We start from the raw sequence: 23,037 nt of genomic DNA, 5'->3' as shown, positions 1-23,037 counted from the left end.
CAGCCAGTGCTTCTCTGGTAACTCAAGGCGAATCTGCGGTTGTCCGCGAAACCAACGTCCAGGAGCCTGCTCCAGATCTGAACATGGAGGAGAAAACAGTTGTTTGTAAGTAGTCTGCATGCACAAACCCTTTTCAGTCAAAGTACGTAAGGTGTAGTGCAGATAATCTCGCTGCAAAACCGCGGCGTTTTAGGTTCTTTTTGTTATAATGACGTAAAGTGTACTTACTCTAGGCTAGGCCCCATAGAAAAATTGCCCGAACCTTGCTTTTTTTTTTATATCTACAATGTTTGTTGATGGTTTCTTGTCAATTCGAGGGTGCTGAATCCAAATCCGATGAGTGCCAGGCGTAAAACCTTGAGCATTTCTCGTAAAATGCGAAAATTCAAAATAGCCGCCGAATCATGAAAACGCTTATTCTTTGACAATTTAACAGGTTATTTGATGTTTTCTTGTCAAAATCGAGGGTGCTGAATCCAACTTCGATGAGTGCCAGACGTAAAACCTTCAGCATTTCTCGTTAAATGCGAAAATTCAAAATGGCCGCCAATTTATGAAAGCATTTATTTTAAACTGGGGTAGCACCTGGCTTTGAGTTCTGATCTTAAAACTGAATGCTTTATTTAGCGACTTGTATCACATGCTTTACATCTGTGAGAAAAGGATAAGATTACACTTGCTTACATTCTTCAGGGCAGTACTATATACAGCACTAGGCATTTTACAGCTTATTAGTTTATTGTCACTTCGATGGTGCTGATTCCAAAAGCGATCTGTGCCAAACGTAGAACCTTAAGGATTATTCAGATAATAAGAAAATTCGATACGGTCACTTTGCTGGATTTTCAAAACTTCTGTTTGGGAAGAAATTTCCTCAGAATTTCAGGGCACTTCGATTTGTCATTGATTAGATATTAAGATCAGTAATGGAAGACCATCACTGACTTCAATGAGTTGATTGAAGTAGCCAGCAGGAAAGGCAGTCGAACTACTAAACCGTGGATGAACTGTTCAGCCCATGATCATCTTTATGGCTTTTAAGAGCTGAAAGGGAGGGTGATTGGATCCGATCAGATGAACTAGTACAAAATAAAAAGTTGCCGAAAGTGTTTAATGACACAATTACGAAGAAACTCAAAGGCTTCTGATATGTCATCAAGAGATGAGGTGTCTTTACTTGCCAAAACAGGGATGATCTACGCCCGAGTAATCGAGATCGTTGCTACATCAAGGGAAGCGATTTCAACCAAAAACTTATTCTCTTATGAAGTGGCTCCCTATCCATCCGCCCTGTCCAACAAGAATGGTGCTGCACATTCCACAAGTAAGTCTGTCCTGAATTCAAGTATCAAAGTTGAGTGTAGTCAACAAAATGCAGAGGTGTCAGATGTTATCATTCTTGATGGATGTGCTCTTCTTTGGACCGTTCTTTGGCCTGCTTCTCCAGCAAAGGTCATGAAATATGTCAGATGTCCAGTTATTCATGTGGTTTTTGACAGATACTACAAGAGCGGCATCAAGTCCGTTTTCCGAACAGCACTTGTAAAAGGTTGCAGCCCTGTAGCTAAACAGTGAGTATCATGTGCCAAAACAGAAAGTCATCCTAAATGTAACTGCAAACAAGCAACAAGTTATCAAGATGATCGTAGATAAGTTGTGTTCTATGCAATCACACTCGAAGGGCAAACGATTGATCGTAACTGAACCTGATCCGCATCCAGGTGCGCCGGAAGCAGTTTGGGATTGGGGGGGGGGGGCAAACATTCCAGGGGGCTCACCTTCCAAGGGCAGTGACGTAATGAGAAAAAACGTTCGAAGGGGGGGGGGGCAGACGAAAAATCTGCATCACCACCAGTCTTACACGTTACATGCAGGTCCCGCGGAACGTTTTTCAAAGAGGAGTATTAACGATCAGGTAGAGGGTAAATTAGCGTGGGGTCCAGGGCATATGAGCCTCGGCAGGGGTCAAGGGGCTGGGGCCCCGGAAGCTCAGGGATTTTAGGTATTTAATTACGGTTAGATGAGCATCCAGGGGCCTCTTTAAATCCATTGACGTGTTCCAGAGGGGGGGGGGAGCCCCCAGAAGCTCAGAGGTTTTAATGTTTAACTACGGTCAGATGAGCATCCAGGGACCGCCCTAAGGCCCTTGGTGGGGTCCAGGGGGCAGAGCCCCCAGGAGCTCAGGGGTTTTAGGTATTGAATTATGATCAGATGAGCATCCAGGGGCCCGCCTAATACGGCCCTTGGTGGGATCCAGGGGGCAGAGCCCCCGGAATCTCAGGGGTTTAAGGTGTTTAATTACGGTCAGATGAGCATACAGGGGCCCGCCTTAGAACCCTTAGTGGGGTCCAGGGGGCAGAGCACCCGGAAGTTCAGGGGTCTTAGGTATTTAATTACGGTCAGATGAGCATCCAGGGGCTGCCCTAGGGCCCATGGTGGGGTCCTAGGGGTAGATACCCCGGAAGCTCAGGGGTTTTAGGTATTTAATTACGGTCAGATGAGCATCCAGGGGCCGCCTTAGGGCCCATGATGGGGTCCAAGGGGTAGAGCCCCCGGAAGCTCAGGGATTTTAGGTATTTAATTACGGTCAGATGAGCCTCCAGGGGCCGGCCTAAGAGCCCTTGGTGGGGTCCCGGGGGCAGAGCACCCGGAAGTTCAGGGGTGTTAGGTATTTAATTACGGTCAGATGAGCATCCAGGGGCCCCACTTAGAGCCCTTTTGGGGGTCCAGGGGGCAGAGCCCCCGGAAGATCAGGGTTTTAGGTATTTAATTACGGTCAGATGAGCATTTTTTTTACCTTATTTGTGACATTGGTAGGTCACTTATTTTTTCTCTCCGTCTTTCTTTCTTTTTCTCTTTAACATACTTTTTCAAAGTGACGGGAGGGGGGGGGGGCTCGAGCCCAGACACTTTGCAGACCATGACATAAAGGCTTCTAAATAAGCGCATTTTTCGCTCGACTGTTATTTAGGAATTTCTTATTTTCCAACAAACGCATAAAAAGGTATGACTTACCGGAAAATCATGTCATAACAGCAACATTTTTAAATCACTGGTATCGTACAGATATACGCCCCCCCCCCCCCCACATCAGTACGCCAGCGTTCAGGGGCTCATGTCTTCTCACCCCTAAAACAAAACAAAAAACAACAGACACGCTTTCCTATTCTCGCACAATATGTCCACGATATGCGCGTATCGCTATTATAAACCGTATAGGTAGCATGCGCTATGTTTATAACATTGATTTCCTTTGAAGTTTCCTTTTCTTTGAATGGAATGGTATATGTGATTTAATTCAGGTTTTTATTATTGTTATGTTCTTTTGGTTTAAAAATACAAACCATGTTTATTCCTTTACTGCTTTTTTTTTTTAGGGGGTTGTTTTTTTTGGGGGGGTACCTGCGTTTTGCCCCCCCCCCCCCCCCCACTTTTTTGACTGGGGGGGGGGGGCAACTGCCCCCACTTCCGGCGCCTATGTCCGCATCCATTTGTTGTTGGTGTTGGGGCACTTGAAGAAGAGGCAGATGTATGCCCACATGACAAAGGAGGCTAAGAATGGTCACTCATCTATCAAAGTTGTGTGCGATGACACAGATATTCTGTTCATTCTTGCACATCATCTACATTTCCAAACTAATGGCTACAATGGAATTAACATCTCCCACTCTAGCAGTCATATATATCAATGAGGTTATCAAGAAACACAAGAAAATCATCCCTAATCTATGTGGAGCCCATGCATTGACTGGATGTGACACCGTTTCCTGTTTATATGGAGTAGGAAAGTCGTCTGCACTGAAGAACTTGGAGCCCTAGCTATCCTGATTCTCTACTCCTTGGGAATACTGAAACCCCTCTCGATGAATTAATAGAATCCTGCTTGACATACGTGGCATCTCTTTAAGGAGAAGAACCAAATGATTCTCTTGACACGATGCAAAGGATCATTTTTGCAAGGAAGGCTGGTGGCAAGCGTCTATAGTCCTTCCCAAATTAATGAGTCAATCTTCAACCAAATGACCGCTTTTCGGGCACATTACCAGCGGCCATTATGAAGTGGCGTTGTGTGTGGCTGCTGGCAAGCCAGTACCCCCAGCCCTAGACCCATTGCAGAATGGATGGAGGAAGAAATCTTCTATGATTCAACCTGTACATATCGAAAATGATCATCCAGTCGCAGCGGAAGAGTCCTCAATATCAATAAGTGTAGGAGCGACGTACTGCAGAACAACCCAGTGCAGGTCACCTAAAAATTCACTTCACTGCCGCTGTATAAAGGGCGATGTACAATGCCAAAATCCAATGAACAAGACATCACAAGAGAGTGACAGTGACATTAGCAGTTGTGAAGACTAGCGCGATTTGACATTGTTCGGCACTGTTATTTTGAAGGAGCTAAACAATTCTCCAATTTATGTTAATAATTGTCTATAATGGACAAAGATATGGTTTACAGTGAATATCTATATCATATATAAATTCATTTATTCATTTTTTTTATTCATATATAACTTTTCCATTACACAAAATATACTTTGTTGTTTTCTAGCTAGTCTGCTGGGTTCACTGTACCGGTATCCACGGCAAAATGCATATATCGGACCACTCGCATAGATACAATGCTGTTATCACTTGTGTGAGTAACATCTAGATAAAGCACACACTCAGTATACCATTTATATTCCATCGGTTGGCATACATTTTGGTAATACGTTAAGGTAAACAATTTGTATACTATGATGATAAGAATTAAGAAACTGCGTAATAATATGTGATGTAGTGAGATTCGCATTTAGTTCGCATCTGGCAATCATCGGTACTAGAATCAGCGCCCTTGATTTGTCAAAAGACCATCAAGCAACATGATAACTGTCCTTACAATAAACGTTTTAATGATTTGGCGGCCATTTAGAATGTTCCTATTTTGCGTGAAATGCTCAAGGTTTTGGATTCAGCACCCTCGAATTAACAAGAAAATATCAAAAAACCTGTTAAACGGCCAAAGAATAAGCGTTTCATGATTTGGCGGCCATTTCGGTGGACATTTTGAATTTTTGCATTTTACGAGAATGCTCAAGGTTTCGCGTCCGGCACTCATCGAATTTGGAAACTGCACCCTCGAATTGACAAGAAATCATCAAAAAAACCATTGTATATATATATATATATATATATATATATATATTTTTTTTTTTTTTTTTTTTTTTTAAAGCAATGTTCCTTGCTCTCTAGCCTGGCCTAACTACGCTGTGAACTTATGGCACATAAAGCTCAGTAAATATGCGCAGGTCCTTTGTTGCGCGCTTTTTCCGTAGAGACTGTTAAAAAAAAGCCGCGGTTTTTTTTTTTGAGGGGAGGGGGGAGGGCGGTTGACAGAAGTTTAGCGCGTCATACTTATGTGAACGAGCCCTAACATAGTGTATGAACTATAGCCGCCTGCCTGCTCAGTATTCATTGGCCCGAATTCACAAAGGAGGTTTGTCAACAAACCTAGGTTTATGTGCGTCATAATTATGACGCATATCGACGCGTTTTTACAAACCAGGGGGTATTTCACAAAGATCCCAAGTCGAACTTCACTCTATGTTGGACTTAAAAGTTATGGAGAGCCATCTGTAGCCTTTAAATTGAATATTTCCCAAGTGACAATTCAAGTATTTTAGACTTCATAAATTCCACATCGAGAACATGAAATATCATTGATAATAGAAAATGAGGAAACAGTGATGGATCCAGAATTCTGACAAAGCAACAACACAAAGTAGAGGAAAGGAAAGAAAAGAATATATTTAAAAAAAGGAAAGGAAACATTGGACACAGACAAAGAATGGAAAAACACAAAACTGGAGAGAAAGAAAGAAATTCGAGGGGTGTGGGAGATCCGAAATAAACAACAGGTGTTGCAATGAGGGTGGGGGTCTTCTTATACTCGACGTGTACTTCTGAATAGGTTTTGCTAGGGCAGATGGTTTCATTCTGAATGTCTCACAATATTCTTTGTTATCAAGGAGGCGCGATAGCTCAGCCGGTTGAGCAGTGGTCTCGTACTCCGGTGACCCGGTCTCAAAACCAAGTCGATTCGCTATTCCCTTTGGTAAGGCATTAATCCTCATAACCAGGTCCATCGGAGAAGACTAAAGCCGTCGGGCTTCTGGTTGCTTACCAACAAGCATTTATTCCTTTCTTAGTTGTCAGGTAAAATAACCAATACTGGTTTGTTGACAAACCATGAGATAGCTGAATAGTTTTCCTTTTAATTCAGAAGACACCCGTAGCTTATTTTACGTCTAACATAGCGCGTATGGAAGTTATGCTAATTCTAGTTCAGAGCAACGTGTTTGCAGATGCCATGTATCTTTCGTTAGGAGAGAGCCTTCAGGAGACGAAAGTCTCACTATGTTGTTTTAGTTTAAATAGCCAGGAAATGTCGCCATAGAAGTAGGTTTATCTTTAAAATATCATGCTTTTCATATGTGGTGATTAAAGAATGTGTTTTGGTCAGGAGAAAATGATATTACATAATCAATGTGTACCGAGTACGGTGCATAAATCGCTATGCACAAAATTGTATAATGATAGGGTCTACGTTGTATGAATTACATTGGAAGTCTTATTGCTTTTAGAAATGACAATGCGTAAACATACAGACGCGATGTTAAATATCGCTTCATCTATGTAGATATGTTTAATACCATGTATTCAGGTGGTTTAATACATTATGTAAGCTGGGGCTTATTGTTGGCCATTTAGAGTGATAGTTTAAGCGGGAAAGTTGAGTTAGTAAATACATGAATGAACAAAACAGAGTAAGCTTATAAACTGGAAATGTTTGCTTTATAAATAGAACTGTTGTGAGTTATGATGTAAACAAAGGACGATGGGTTTAATCTTCAATTTGATTAATGAGATGTTGTTTTGGTGATGTTTAGATTAGTCTTCGTATTTAGCTGGGAAGTTTCCTTAGTCTCAATGAATTTGTTATAATGAGGTTACGCTACACATTTGAAGGAGTTAAATTAGTATTTTGACTTGATTTCAGTTTCAGAACAGAGCATAGAAACCGCACTGTCAGAAACTTCTAGATTTGTTTATTTGTTGATTCAATGATAGTATATATGTCGAGCCTGAAGTGGCTACAATTATTTTTGATGTAGGCATTTAGCTATCATTAAGTTAATTGATGTTTGGATATATCAGTCTTCATTTATATGTGAAAAGATTGTACAAGTATTTATGATCATTTTGTCTCTCGTTTGTATTCACAGATTGAATAAAATTGCAGATTGATTTTTAAGCTCTACATATGCAATTCAAAGCGGCATTCCTGGTTTTAATTCCTTATCTTCAGTGATCCAACCACCGTGCCTCTATATTTGTATAGTTGTTTTTAATTCATTACTAGTTCATTTAAATATTCTTTATCTTCCATATATTTTTTTTTTAAGGAATCAAACTAATTGATATGAAAGTGAAACAACGATGTAGTTTGCCATACTCGATCCAAGTGAGGTTGATGGATACCTGACAGGACTTTATTGGTTTAAATGCTAGAGCACCATACTTGCAGTCATGCCGAAGCCGGCATAATAATCGACAGTGTGGAGCGCCATGAGTGTCAAAGCTGACAGATATGACTTCTATACGTGAGCCCGCGATGGTTATAAATATTATTACTTTCAATCATTAATGTAAATATCAGTTTTACTATAACTATTATTAGGTGGTCTGTCAACGACAGATCACCTATTGTTTTCGTCAGAATTTTCTTTATTTATTATTCTTTATTTTTATTTCTTCCCGTTTTTTGTTTATCGTTTAACTCAAGATCGGTTGTGTTAATTTCTTTCAATTTTGACACAGTCATAGGTCTTTGTCATGAGACGTTACAGGAACATTTTCAAGGTCATCAGGTTATCGTGACGTCATCCAGGCGCCATTTTGTGAAATCACGTTATCCATCATATCTCCATGATGCATTAGCAAAGGTCATTCATATTCATATCACATATACTTCAGGTCAAGGGTCAACAGGTCATGTCATCAAAGGTCACATAAAGGTCATGACGCGCGCGTACGTGTGCGTCAAAATGTTAAAAAGCTCAAAATCACTTAACTACTAAAGGAGAGTACGAATCAGGTCATTTTAAGCATTTCAAAATTGTCCGTCCGTACATGTCCCCGCGCGCGTTGCGCGCGCTCATGACGCGCGCAAAAAGTCAAATTCAAAATGTTTACATGGTTTGGATTCCTCTTAACGTAATTGACAATTTACATTAATTTCAGTCACTCTTCATATTACATAAGGCCGTGAGCGTGCGTCAAAGTTCAAAATCCGCGCGTACTGCTATGGGCGATATAATGCAAATTTGATCAAAAACATGCCATTTTAAAAATCGAAATAGCTCTTCAGATAGTCCGTTGACCCCCAATTTTTATATCATGGTTGGAGAAAGCATGAGTTGTAGATATGATTTAATACCACCCTGACTCGTACAAAGTGAAACAAAGTCATCATATTGGCATCTAAACTCAAACAAATGTTTTTTGTTGATGACGTTATTTTTGTCTTTGTTTAATTGAGATTATCTCACTTATCGGTGATCGATTTTCTCCCAGAATTTAATATGTTGTAGCTGAGATAATTCTCTATCAATAATATGCCATTCATTTTTCATTTCGATGACGTCATCATAGTTAAATATTCCATTAAAGGCGACAATGCATAATTTGTCATGTTTGCGTGTTATGTCTATGGGAGGTCACTTTTTTCAAAACATGAATCTGCATGACAAGGTGCTTTGACCAGTATCTCGGTTGTTATTCAACAGTTTTCTCACAAATTTTAGTATGTTGTAGCTGAGACTATTTGCTATCTAATATTTCCTCATTTTTTTTAATCAGTTGTCAGGATTATGCTTATGGTCATCATCATCATTAACATTATCGTTTTTATCGTCATATAACATTATCATTATCATCATCACCTTTACTATCATGATCATCACCATGTTCATCATGATCATCATTGTTTACATGTCTATATAACTTGTCCCATTCTCAAATCTATCATAAGACTTAGACAGACCACCTTATTCGTCTTCGTGACGAATTAAATTCTAGTTAGGTGGTCTGTTGAAAACAGATCACCTATTGTTTTCGTCAGAATTTTCTTTCTTCTTTATTATTATTTATTTATTCTTTATTTTTATTTCTCCCCCTTTTTTGTTCAGAGGATAACTGAAGATCAGTTTAATCAATTTCTTTTAATTTTAGCACAGTTATAGGTCATTGTCATGAGACGTGACAGGAACATTTTCAAGGTCATTAGGTTATCGTGACGTCATCCAGACGCCATTTTGTGAAATCACGTTATCCATCATATCTTCATGATGCATAAGCAAAGGTCATTCATATTTATATCACATATACTTCAGGTCAAGGGTCAACAGGTCATGTCATCAAAAGTCACATAAAGGTCATGACGCGCGCGTACGCGTGCGTCAAAATTTTAAAATGCTCAAAATCACCTAACTATTAAACGAGAGTACGAATCAGGCCATTTTAAGCTTTTCAAAATTTTCCGTCCGTACGTGTCCCCGCGCGCGTTGCGCGCGCTCACAACGCGCGGAAAAAGGTCAAATTCAAAATGTTTACATGATTTAGATTCCTCTTACCGTAAATGACAATTTACATTAATTTCAGTCACCCTTGACCTTTCATAAGGCCGTGAGCGCGCGTCAAAGTTCAAAATCCGCGCGTGCTGCTATGGGCATTATAATGCAAATTTGATCAAAAACATGCCATTTTAAAAATCAAAATAGCTCTTCAGATAGTCCAATGACCCCAACTTTTATATCATGGTTAGAAAAAACATGAGTTGGAGATATGATTTCATGTCTCATTTGACCCTCAATTAATTCATGACGTCATCCTAATGGCCTCCCAACTCAAAATTTCAATTTGCATATTATGACGTCAGCAGATTTCTGGAAAATTGATTGTATCTCTGTAAATATTGATCGATTTTCTTCCAAATTTCGATATGATCTAGCTGAGACAATTCTCTACAAATGCAGTTGCCCCACTTTTTCATTTTGACAAAGGTATCATGGCGTATTTTTGTGATTAAAGGTGGCATGTCAATTTTTCACATTTTGCGTGTATTCTCTATGGGACATGACTTTTTCTCAAAACTGGATTCTACATCCTGTCTTTTGCGAGCAATATCTCCGTCGTTTTAGCTTTGTTTTCGCTGAGCTTCGAGTATGTTGTAGCTGAGACAATAAGCTATCACAAGTGTGCCCTTTATTTTTCGATCAGATGCCGGGATCATGCTCATATCTCACTTGCAAAGTGGGATTTGATCATTCCATTTTCCGTTTACGTGTAATCTCTATGGAAAATGTTTTGGTATATCGGTAACGCACTTGACTTCCGACCTCGAGGTCCCTGGTTCGAGTCCGGGGGTCTCCAACAAATTTTTTTTTCACTTTTTTTTCTTTTTGACCTTTTACTGTACCATCTCCTTTAAATATTAAAACACGTACAATCGCAAATAATGTAATAGACAACCATATTTACTTTATTATTACCCTATTATCACTTGATCCATTACTTTTTGCATGTAATCCTTATGGGAGATGACTTTTTCTCAAATCTGGATTCTACATTCTTGTCTTTTGATAGCAATATCGCCATTATTTCGGCTTGATTTTTGTTGATTTTTGAGTATGTTGTAGCTGAGACTATACGCTATCTCAACGTCCCCTCATTTTTTTAATCAGATGTCATCATGGTCTGTTGATGATCATCAACATCACCATCATCATCATCATCGTCATCACCATTACTATCAAGATCATCATCATGATCATCATTCTTTACATGTCTATATAACTTCTCCCTTTTTCAATATAGTAAATATTGAATTAAAGATGAGCATGAACATAGGAATTAAAGACAGACCACCTAATTCGTCCCCATGACGAATTAAATTTCTAGTTATTATTATTATTATTTATTTTTATTTCTCCCCGTTTTTTGTTCATCGGTTAACTCAAGATCGGTTGTGTTAATTTCATTCAATTTTGGCGCAGTCATAGCTCATTGCCATAAGACGTGACAGTAACCTTTTCAAGGTCATCAGGTCATGATGACGTCATCCAGGCGCCATTTTGTGAAATCACATTATCCATCATATCTTTATGATGCATAAACAAAGATCATTCATATTCATATCACATATACTTCAGGTCAAGGGTCAACAAGGCATGTCATCAAAGGTCACATAAAGGTCATGACGCGCGCGTACGTGTGCGTCAAAATTTTAAAAAGCTCAAAATCACTTAACTACTAAAGGAGAGTACGAATCAGGTCATTTTAAGCATTTCAAAATTTTCCGTCCGTACATGTCCCCGCGCGCGTTGCGCGCGCTCATGACGCGCGGAAAAAGTCAAATACAAAATGTTTACATGATTTGGATTCCTCTTAACGTAATTGACAATTTACATTAATTTCAGTCACTCTTCATATTTCATAAGGCCGTGAGCGTGCGTCAAAGTTCAAAATCCGCGCGTACTGCTATGGGCGATATAATGCAAATTTGATCAAAAACATGCCATTTTAAAAATCGAAATAGCTCTTCAGATAGTCCGTTGACCCCCAATTTTTATATCATGGTTGGAGAAAGCATGAGTTGTAGATATGATTTCATACCACCCTGACTCGTACAAAGTGAAACAAAGTCATCATATTGGCATCTAAACTCAAACAAATGTTTTTTGTTGATGACGTCATTTTTGTCTTTGTTTAATTGAGATTATCTCACTTATCGGTGATCGATTTTCTCCCAGAATTTAATATGTTGTAGCTGAGATAATTCTCTATCAAAAAATTTTCATTCATTTTTCATTTCGATGACGTCATCATAGTTAAATATTCCATAAAGGCGACAATGCACAATTTGTCATATTTGCGTGTTATGTCTATGGGAGGTCACTTTTTTCAAAACATGAATCTGCATGAAAAGGTGTTTTGACCAGTATCTCGCTTGTTATTCAATAGTTTTCTCCCAAATTTTAGTATGTTGTAGCTGAGACTATTTGCTATTTAAATATTTCCTCATTTTTTTCAATCAGATGTCAGGATCATGCTTATGGTCATCATCATCATTAACATTATCGTTTTTATCATCATATAAAATTATCATTATCATCATCATCACCTTTACTATCATGATTATCATCATGTTCATCATGATCATCATTGTTTACATGTCTATATAACTTCTCCCATTCTCAAATCTGTCATAAGACATAGACAGACCACCTTATTCGTCTTCGTGACGAATTAAATTTCTAGTTAGGTGGTCTGTTATCAACAGACCACCTATTGTTTTCGTCAGAATTTTCTTTCTTTATTATTTTTATTTATTATTATTATTTATTATTCTTTATTTTTATTTATTGTTCCCACTTTTTTGTGAACAGGATAACTCAAGATAGGTTTAATCAATTTCGTTCAATTTTGGCACAGTCATAGGTCATTGTCATGAGACGTCAGTGTAACATTTTCAAGGTCATCAAGTCTTCATGACGTCATCCAGGCGCCATTTTGTGTTTTTTTTGGTACTTTTTACTCATGATCATATCTTCATAACGAAAAGGCATTTCTCATTCATATTTATCATGATTAAGGTCAATATCCGTCCGGTCAATTTCAAGTCAGAAAACGCACGCGCATGCGTACGTCCGCGCGTCAGCGCGCGCGCAAAAAATAAAAATGCTCAAAATCGTCCTCAATTCATTTTGCATACGTTTCAGGCCATTCTAAGCATTTTGCAAAAAAACGAGCGCACGCACATGCGCGCGCGTTTTCGCGCGTACTGGTGTTTTTCAACATAGAATCGCCAAATTTTCTCTGTCATCATATTTGGCACATTTTCCCAAGCATTTTGATACCTTTTTCACCTTTTTCTGCCCATTAATAACGGAATGAGCGTCCGTTTAAGATAATTTCCGTGCGTGCGAGCTCTTGTAATACATAGCATACATGGGCAAAAACATGCCTATACAAAATCCATTGTAGCGCTTTAGGATGGAAGACGAACCCAATTTTGTTTTCATATTTTGATAGAGTATGAATTGGAGATATGATTTCATGACTCATTTGACCCTCAATTAACTCATGACGTCATCATAATGGCCTCCCAACTCAAAATTTCAATTTGCATATTATGACGTCAGCAGATTTCTGGAAAATAGACTGTATCTCTGTCAATATTGATCAATTTTCTTTCAAATTTTGATATGATCTAGCTGAGACAATTCTCTACAAATGCAGTCACCACGATATTTCATTTTGACAAAGGCATCATGGCGTATTTTTGCGATTAAAGGAGGCATGTCAATTTTTTACATTTTGCGTGTATTCTCTATGGGACATGACTTTTTCTCAAAACTGGATTCTACATCCTGTCTTTTGCGAGCAATATCTCCGTCGTTTTAGCTTTGTTTACGCTGAACTTTAAGTATGTTGTAGCTGAGACAATAAGATATCACAAGTGTGCCCTTTATTTTTCAATCAGATGCCGGGATCATGCTCATATTTCAATTACAAAGTGGGATTTGTGCATTCCATTTTCCGTTTACGTGTAATCTCTATGGGAAATGTTTTGGTATATCGGTAACGCACTTGACTTCCGACCTCGAGGTCCCTGGTTCGAGTCCGGGCGTCTCCAACAATTTTTTTTTCTTCACTTTTTTTTCTTTTTGACCATTCACTCTACCATCTCCGTTGAATATTAAAACACGTACAATCGCAAATAATGTAATAAACAACCATATTTACTTTATTATTACCCTATTATCACTAGATCCATTACTTTTTGCGTGTAATCCTTATGGGAGATGACTTTTTCTCAAATCTGGATTCTACATTCTTGTCTTTTGCGAGCAATATCGCCGTTATTTCGGCTTGATTTTTGTTGATTTTTGAGTATGTTGTAGCTGAGACTATATACTATCTCAATGCTCTCTCATTTTTTTCAGTCTGATGTCATCGTGGTCTGTTGATGATAATCATCAACATCATCATGATCATCATCATCATCATTATCGTCATCCCCATTACTATCAAGATCATCATCATCATCATGATCATCATTGTTTACATGTCTATATAACTTCTTCCTTTCTCAATATAGTAAATATTATAATACATCATAAGACTTGAAGACAGACCACCTAATTCGTCCCCATGACGAATTAAATTTCTAGTTAGGTGGTCTGTCAATGACAGATCACCTATTGTTTTCGTCAGAATTTTCTTTCTTTATTATTATTATTCTTTATTTTTATTTATTTCTCCCCACTTTTTTGTGTAAAGGATAACTCAAGATCAGTTTGATCAATTTCGTTCAATTTTGGCACAGTCATAGGTCATTGTCATGAGACGTGACAGTAACCTTTTCAATATCATCAAGTCTTCATGACGTCATCCAGGCGCCATTTTGTGTTTTTTTTTGTACTTTCAACTCATGATCATATCTTTATAACGGAAAGGCATTTCTCATTCATATTTATCATGATTAAGGTCAATATCCGTCCGGTCAATTTCAGGTCAAAAAACGCGCGCGCATGCGTACGTCCGCGTGTCAGCGCGCGCGCAAAAAATAAAAATGCTCTAAATCGTTTAAAATTAATTTTGCATACGTTTCAGGCCATTTGAAGCATTTTGCAAAAAAAACGCGCGCACGGACATGCGCGCGCGTTTTCGCGCGTACTTGCATTTTGCAACGTAGAATCGCCAATTTTTTTCTGTCATCATATTTGGCACATTTTTTCAAGCATTTTGATACCTTGTTCAACTTTTTTTGCCCATTAATAACGGAATGAGCGTCCGTTTAAGATAATTACCGTGCGCGCGAGCTTTTGTAATACATAGCATACATGGGCAAAAACATGCCTGTACAAAATCCATTGTAGCGCTTTAGGATGCAAGGTGACCCCAAGTTTTTTTTCATATTTTGATAGAGTATGAATCGGAGATATGATTTCATGTTTCATTTGACCCTCAATTAACTCATGACGTCATCATAATGGCCTCCGAACTCAAAATTTTAATTTTCATATTATGACGTCAGCAGATTTTTGGAAAATTGATTGTATCTCTGCAAATGTTGATCAATTTTCTTTCAAATTTTGATATGTTCTACCTTAGAATATTCTCTACAAATGCAGTAACCACAATATTTCATTTTGACAAAGGCATCATGGCGTATTTTTGCGATTAAAGGAGGCATGTCAATTTTTCACATTTTGCGTGTATTCTCTATGGGACATGACTTTTTCTCAAAACTGGATTCTACATTCTCGTCTTTCGCGAGCAATATCTCCGTCGTTTTATTTTTGTTAAGGCTGAGCTTTGAGTATGTTGTAGCTGAGACAATAAGCTATCACAAGTGTGCCCTTTATTTTTCGATCAGATGCCGGGATCATGCTCATATTTCACTTACAAAGTGGGATTAGAGAATTCCATTTTCCGTTTACGTGTAATCTCTATGTGAAATGTTTTGGTATATCGGTAACGCACTTGACTTCCGACCTCGAGGTCCCTGGTTCGAGTCCGGGCGTCTCCAACAATTTTTTTCTTCACTTTTTTTCTTTTTGACCTTTCACTGTACCATCTCCTTTGAATATTAAAACACGTAGAATCGCAAATAATGTAATAAACAACCATATTTACTTTATTATTACCCTATTATCACTTGATCCATTACTTTTTGCGTGTAATCCTTATGGGAGATGACTTTTTCTCAAATCTGGATTCTACATTCTTGTCTTTTGCGAGCAATATCGCCGTTATTTCGGCTTGATTTTTGTTGATTTTTTAGTATGTTGTAGCTGAGACTATATACTATCTCAAAGTTCTCTCATTTTGTTCAGTCTGATGTCATCATGGTCTGTTGATGATGATCATCAACATCATCATGATCGTGATGATCATCATCATCGTCATCACCATTACTATCAAGATCATCATCATCATGATCATCATCATGATCATCATTGTTTACATGTCTATATAACTTGAAGGCAGACCACCTTATTCGTCCTCGTGACGAATTAAAATCTAGTTAGGTGGTCTGTTATCAACAGACCACCTATTGATTTCGTCAGAATTTTCTTTATTATTATTATTATTATTATTATTATTATTATTCTTTATTTTTATTTCTCCCCGTTTTTTGTGGCCCGGATAACTCAAGTTTGGTTTAGTTAATTTCATTAAATTTCGGCACAATTAGAGGTCATTGTAATGAGACGTGACAGGAACATTTTCAAGGTCATTAGGTTATCGTGACGTCATCCAGGCGCCATTTTGTGAAATCACGTTATCCATCATATCTTCATGATGCATCAGCAAAGGTCATTCATATTCATATCACATATACTTCAGGTCAAGGGTCAACAAGTCATGTCATCAAAGGTCACATAAAGGTCATGACGCGCGCGTATGTGCGCGTCAAAATTTAAAATTGCTCAAAATCACTTAACTACTAAAGGAGAGTACGAATCAGGTCATTTGAAGCATTTCAAAATTTTCCGTCCGTACTTGTCCCCGCGCGCGGTGCGCGCGCTCACAACGCGCGGAAAAGGTCAAATTCAATTTGTTTACATGATTTAGATTGCTCTTACCGTAAATGACAATTTACATTAATTTCAGTCACTCTTGACCTTTCATAAGGCCGTGAGCGCGCGTCAAAGTTCAAATTCCGCGCGTGCTGCTAAGGGAATTATAATGTAAATTTGATCAAAAACATGCTACTTTATAAATCGAAATAGCTCTTCAGATAGTCCATCGACCCCCAATTTTTATATCATGGTTGGAGAAAGCATGAGTTGGAGATATAATTTCATACCACCCTGACTCGTACAAAGTGAAATAAAGTCATCATATTGGCATCTAAACTCAAACAAATGTATTTTGTTGATGACGTCATTTTTGTCTTTGTTTAATTGAGATTATCTCACTTATCGGTGATCAATTTTCTCCCAGATTTTGATATGTTGTAGCTGAGATAATTCTCTATCAGAAATACGCCATTTATTTTTCATTTAGATGACGTCATCATAGTAAAATATTCGATTAAAGGCGACAATGCATAATTTGTCATATTTGCGTGTTATGTCTATGGGAGGTCACTTATTTCAAAACATGAATCTGCATGACAATGTGTTTTGACCAGTATCTCGGTTATTATTCAACAGTTTTCTCCTAAATTTTAGTATGTTGTCGCTGAGACTATATGTTATCTAAATCACCCCTCATTTTTCCGATAAGATGTCAGAATCATGCTCATGATCATGATCATCATCATTATCATAATGATGATAATCATCCTCATCAACATCATCATGATCATCATCATCATAATCATTACTATCAAGATCATCATCATCATAATCATCATTGTTTACATGTCTATATAACTTCTCCCTTTTTCAATATAGTAAATATTATAATCTATTATAAGACTTGAAGACAGACCACCTTATTCGTCTTCGTAACGAATTAAATTTCTAGTATTTTAATTGAATTTGTACAAAAACACAATTCAATTAAAATAAACTTGTGACCACTTTTTTGTGTGCACGATTACTCAAAATTGAACCGTCCAATTTCTTTCAAATTTAACACAGTTATAGGTCATCATCTTAAGACGTGACAGGAACATTTTCAAGTTCATCAAAATATCATGACGTCATCTAGGCGCCATTTTGTGAAGTGCTCTGAGAATCAACTCATGATCATATCTTCATAACCGTAAATCATTTCTCATTCATATTTATAACGATTATGGTCAATATCCGTCCGGTCAACTAAGGTCAATAAACGCGCGCGTACGCGTCCGTCCGCGCGTCGGTGCGCGCAAAAACCAAAAAATGCTCATAATCACTTTTTGATCAAATTAGAGTACGTTTTAGGCCATTTCAAGCATTTCGAGAATTTTGCGTGCGCACACCTTTCCGCGCGCATAAATTTGCGCGCCCGTTTTTGTTCGTAATGGTCGAACGCAACCTTAAATATTAATTTTATGTCTATCATAGTATTTCCCATTTTTTTCCGATCAATTCGATACCATGTTTATCTCTTTATGACCATTAATAAGGAAATGAGCGTCCGTTTAAGGTAAATGTCTGTGCGTGCGAGCTCTTGTAATACATAGCATAACATGCCTATAGATACGAAATACATTATAGCTCTTTAGGATGCAAGTTGACCCCACAATTTTTTGCGTGTCAAACTCGTGAGAAATAATCGAGCCAGTTGTAAATAACATCGCGCACCAGCTGCTGGTGACAATGACAATGTATATTACGCGTATAACAAAATGCGCACCATACACGAACTCTATTGTGACGTCACAATCAGACCCATATCTCCGTCGTTTTATCTTCGTTTACGCTGAGCTTTGAGTATGTTGTAGCTGAGAAAATAAGCTATCACAAGTGTGCCCTTTATTTTTCGATCAGATGCCGGGATCATGCTCATATTTCACTTACAAAGTGGGATTTGATAATTCTATTTTCCGTTTACGTGTAATCTCTAAGGGAAATGTTTTGGTATATCGGTAACGCACTTGACTTCCGACCTCGAGGTCCCTGGTTCGAGTCCGGGCGTCTCCAACAATTTTTTTCTTCACTTTTTTTTCTTTTTGACCTTTCACTCTACCATCTCCTTTGAATATTAAAACACGTACAATCGCAAATAATGTAATAAACAACCATATTTACTTTATTATTACCCTATTATCACTAGATCCATTACTTTTTGCGTGTAATCCTTATGGAAGATGACTTTTTCTCAAATCTGGATTCTACATTCTTGTCTTTTGCGAGCAATATCGCCGTTATTTCGGCTTGATTTTTGTTGATTTTTGAGTATGTTGTAGCTGAGACTATATACTATCTAAATGTTCTCTCATTTTTTTTTCAGTCTGATGTCATCGTGGTCTGTTGATGATAATCATCAACATCATCATGATCATCATCATCATCATCGTCATCACCATTACTATCAAGATCATCATCATGATCATCATGATGATCATCATTGTTTACATGTCTATATAACTTTTCCCTTTCTCATTATAGTAAATATTATAATCTATCATAAGACTTGAAGACAGACCACCTAATTCGTCCCCATGACGAATTAAATTTCTAGTTATTATTATTATTATTATTATTATTATTATTATTATTATTATTAATCATATTGCCATTATACTTTGCATTTTCTTTTAGCCTGCCTCATAGACGGTGAATGGGTAAGGTAAGTACAATATTGTAAACCGAACCACACTTGCTTTCATCTTGTGAGAGAATACTATACGAAGTCATACTATACTAGAAACACTTCCTAAAATCACCTCTAGCGCCATCTCAGGTCAGCTGTAGTATTATTGTCCCGTATCGCTGTTGGTTCTTGCAGCACGCCCTCTGTCGGCGAAGTGGACATTATGTATTGGGTTTAGCACTGATAGCAAGTTAGCCATGAGATGGCAATAAACAGCACACTTGGGCAGAAAGTTAAGTATCGCATTAATGCTATGTCAAGCACACCTCCTCCAAGGACATTATGTATTGGGTTTAGCACTGATAGTAAGTTAGCCATGAGATGGCAATAAACAGCACACTCGGGCAGAAAGTTAAGTATCGCATTAATGCTATGTCAAGCATACTTCCTCCAAGTCCTTCCATTGTGTAGCATCACGCCTATAAACAAACTCCCTGAACTGCAGAAAGCATCTGAAAACATACCTCTACAATAATTTTCTTTTCGACAAAGGGTAGTCCCCAGTGACCTCTCAAAAAGGCGCTTTATCAATCCAAATTAAACGTCAATCGGTGGAAAGAAATGGAATGTATTTAGAGGTTTTTTGTTAAAGAGTACCCAACTTTGCGGACATATTGGCCAGGTAGTCAAGGCTACTGGTTCCCAAGAAGTTGATGCTAAGCAATGGTGGATGTCGTTGTTGTGATCACACAAGCGCCCTAACACTGAATTTGCCCTGCTCTAGCCCGTCGCTTGAATGCTTCTGCGGTGAACCTCATGCGCAGGCTCAGTTGATTAGAACCATTAACCTGGACGAGGTGCGAACTTGACGTTAGCATTTCGGTTCTTTTAAGAGGGACCTAAAATGTCACTGATCTATCTTATTTCTTGATGATGTCATCAAATTGGCTAAAAACATGGTCTAAGCTTCAGATTCGATTCCGGTTTTTATTTTCAGTTCTCACGCAGCATAAATCCATGTGCTTTGATTTGATGCACTTTACAATTCATTAAATGAATCTGCAAAGAAAACGTTTACATTTGCTGTAAATAATGAATGCTTATTTTAATGAAAAATGTGGAAACGGAGGGATCCACCAAGAAGTAGGGCTCGTAAAATGTGGATCCCTAAAAAAAATAATCCTATATTTATGTAATAGGCCTACATACGTATATCAAATTTTTAAGCACAAAGCGAAACAAAGATTAATTAATCTGCAAGTGTGGAGTGGTAAAACAAATATAATGAGGGTGAATCTACCTATCAATTCAATCATTTCAGTCGATGGCTGCAAATGGAACAATATTGTAAATAAATTACATCTTCTTGCTTTCCTCCGACAGATGCGCTTGAGTGATAATTCGTGGTCGAGCAACAAACTACAACACCGATAATCATCAAAATCGACAACATGCAAAACCGACAACCCTGGAGGCTGATAATTATACTAATAATAGTAATTACCTATGTTTAATACATAAAATTAAAGCAAAACATTTTCCATATTCTTAGCTTATACAAAGTGAAGATAAGTATGTACAGGTAGCTTTTTATCCGTTAATAAACGGACATAATTTAATACTTTACTATTATTCATATTCCATGCCGAAATTACAAAGCACAATAGATTTCACACACCAAAAAAAAAATCGATATTTCTTTATATTATGCATGTATTGAAGTAAATAATCCTGAATCAGAGTAATTTAACCCATTGCTTACTGGAACCTGGTGGTCTCTGTGTTAAGTCTATGGGAATTAGATAATGCAGTAGTCAACGGGTTAAAAACAGCAAAGATTGTTCTGTAAATCATAAAATATGGAATTGAAAAGTGTACCTACTTAAAAGCTAGGCTTGTTGCGTGTATGTAAACCAATTATATGATATAATAACATTTCCGTACAACACAATTACTGCATGACAATAAAGAAAAACAATCATTGATTTGTTTTCTCAACATCATAAATATAGAGAATTGTCTTGAGTTATGGAACTGATGCTTGGAAGTATCGGTGTCAAGATTTAATACGTAACAGGTTGCAGCCAGAAATTCTGATGTGATCGACGGTGATCGAATTCTGTATCCGTACTTGATATATAAGATGGAGTTTTTTCACGAGAATCCTTTCTTTAAAAACATAAGCATTACATTAGTAAACACAGGTTTAATTGGTTTTTTTCATGATTTTTTAATATTTCAAATGAAATAAATTTCCACACCTGTCTGATATACATAGGTTTCACTGATGTATCATGTTTGGTTTTGATTTGATTACATATGCGCATATTAATTAGGCGGACTTAGTCTAGTTATTTTCACAACTTTTTCATATCTGCATATTCGCAAAATGGCAAAAATGACTTATTTTGTTGGCTTCTGTTTTCAAAACGGTAATAGGTATATGAATTTTCTTTTTTGTAGTTTTTACCACAAATATGATATTTTAGTGTCTGATAGTTTAATTTATTATTTGTATCCCAGAAAGTGATGAATTAAGTTGTCAACTTTGTCGAATTTTGCCATTTTTGCCAATTTGACCATTTCTGGCAGGTTTTTCGAAAATTTTGCGATATCAAAAAAATAATATAAAATCACAACGCATTGACCGATTTCAATTATGTTTATTTGTTTTTTGAAGCTTTTATAAAGCTTGATCATTTGCAAACATCAGATAACATGTGTCTGTTGTACTTATTTTTGGTGTGCTATACCTAATATAAGAGCATCATAACAATAAATGACAAAATTGAGTGACCGTGATAGATTTAAAAGTTCAAATCTTTCTTATTTTGTATTTCTTCTAACTTTCAATCATTCCCCCCCCCCCTTCCCCCTCCCCCCCCCCCCCCCCGTGCTGTGTCGTTCACCATTCCGAGACAAACTGGGCTCAATTGATGATATACTGTTCCTCTAAATTGGCAACAAAAACAATTTTCTTATATTGCTACATTGTTCAAATAAAATGCATGTTCTCCGAAAAAAAAAGTAAATGGGTGCGAATATTGCCGTAGAAAGAAAAAAAATCTAGATTTTAGTCGGAAAACAACGACTTTAAATCTTTAAACGTGTTGCCAATTCAAGGATTTTAACGCTCATTTTCGGTTCTTTGTTTTAATATTCCTGGCATCAAACGCATGTTATAGTCGTGAGAAAAAAATAGATGAAATGTAGGTATGATTTTCTGCCTTTCCACTCATACGTCTCGCATATTTTCTAAGGCTCTAAATCAGAAGTTATTGAGCCAAACCTCAAAGGGTGGAATGATTGTCACGATAGGGTTAAAATCAAAAAGTGTCTAAGGTGAATATGCGATGAAGACATAGATTTAGGACGTACGAAACAAATATGTATTATGGCAAAATGGTCAAACAAAGACAATACAATTAAAGCAAGAAAAACAAAGAGAGACACTGGGTGAGAGACATAAAGGAATGAAAACAATAAATACATTAAGGGAGATATTAGTACCGAGAGAGAGAGAGAGAGAGAAAGATGGAGAAGGCGACAGGATAGGAAGGAAAGTGTAAATTAACAGTTGGGATGAGAGAGAGAGAAGGAGAGAGAGAGAGAAGAGTTGAAATACGTTGATGCTTTTACATTGCTGCTTTTCAAACAAAATATTAATTTACCATGTACACAATAAGTACGTATATACTCTACAAAGAGGACTGTACTCAATGGAAGAAGATG

At 37.4% G+C, this 23,037-nt stretch overlaps 1 long non-coding RNA gene across 1 annotated transcript; it reads left to right on the top strand.

Moving 5' to 3' along the window:
* The first annotated feature begins 9 nt into the window (after positions 1-9).
* LOC115927116 lies at positions 10-21,098 on the top strand. The gene is made up of 3 exons (XR_004065425.1): positions 10-105; positions 19,314-19,341; positions 20,689-21,098. It is a non-coding gene; the product is annotated as an uncharacterized LOC115927116 (long non-coding RNA).
* The last annotated feature ends 1,939 nt before the right edge of the window (positions 21,099-23,037 follow it).

This window comes from Strongylocentrotus purpuratus, unplaced genomic scaffold, assembly GCF_000002235.5.
Source record: "Strongylocentrotus purpuratus isolate Spur 01 unplaced genomic scaffold, Spur_5.0 spur5_scaffold_20, whole genome shotgun sequence".
Lineage (NCBI taxonomy): Eukaryota > Metazoa > Echinodermata > Echinoidea > Camarodonta > Strongylocentrotidae > Strongylocentrotus > Strongylocentrotus purpuratus.
This window is presented reverse-complemented; position numbering and strand designations above follow the sequence as displayed.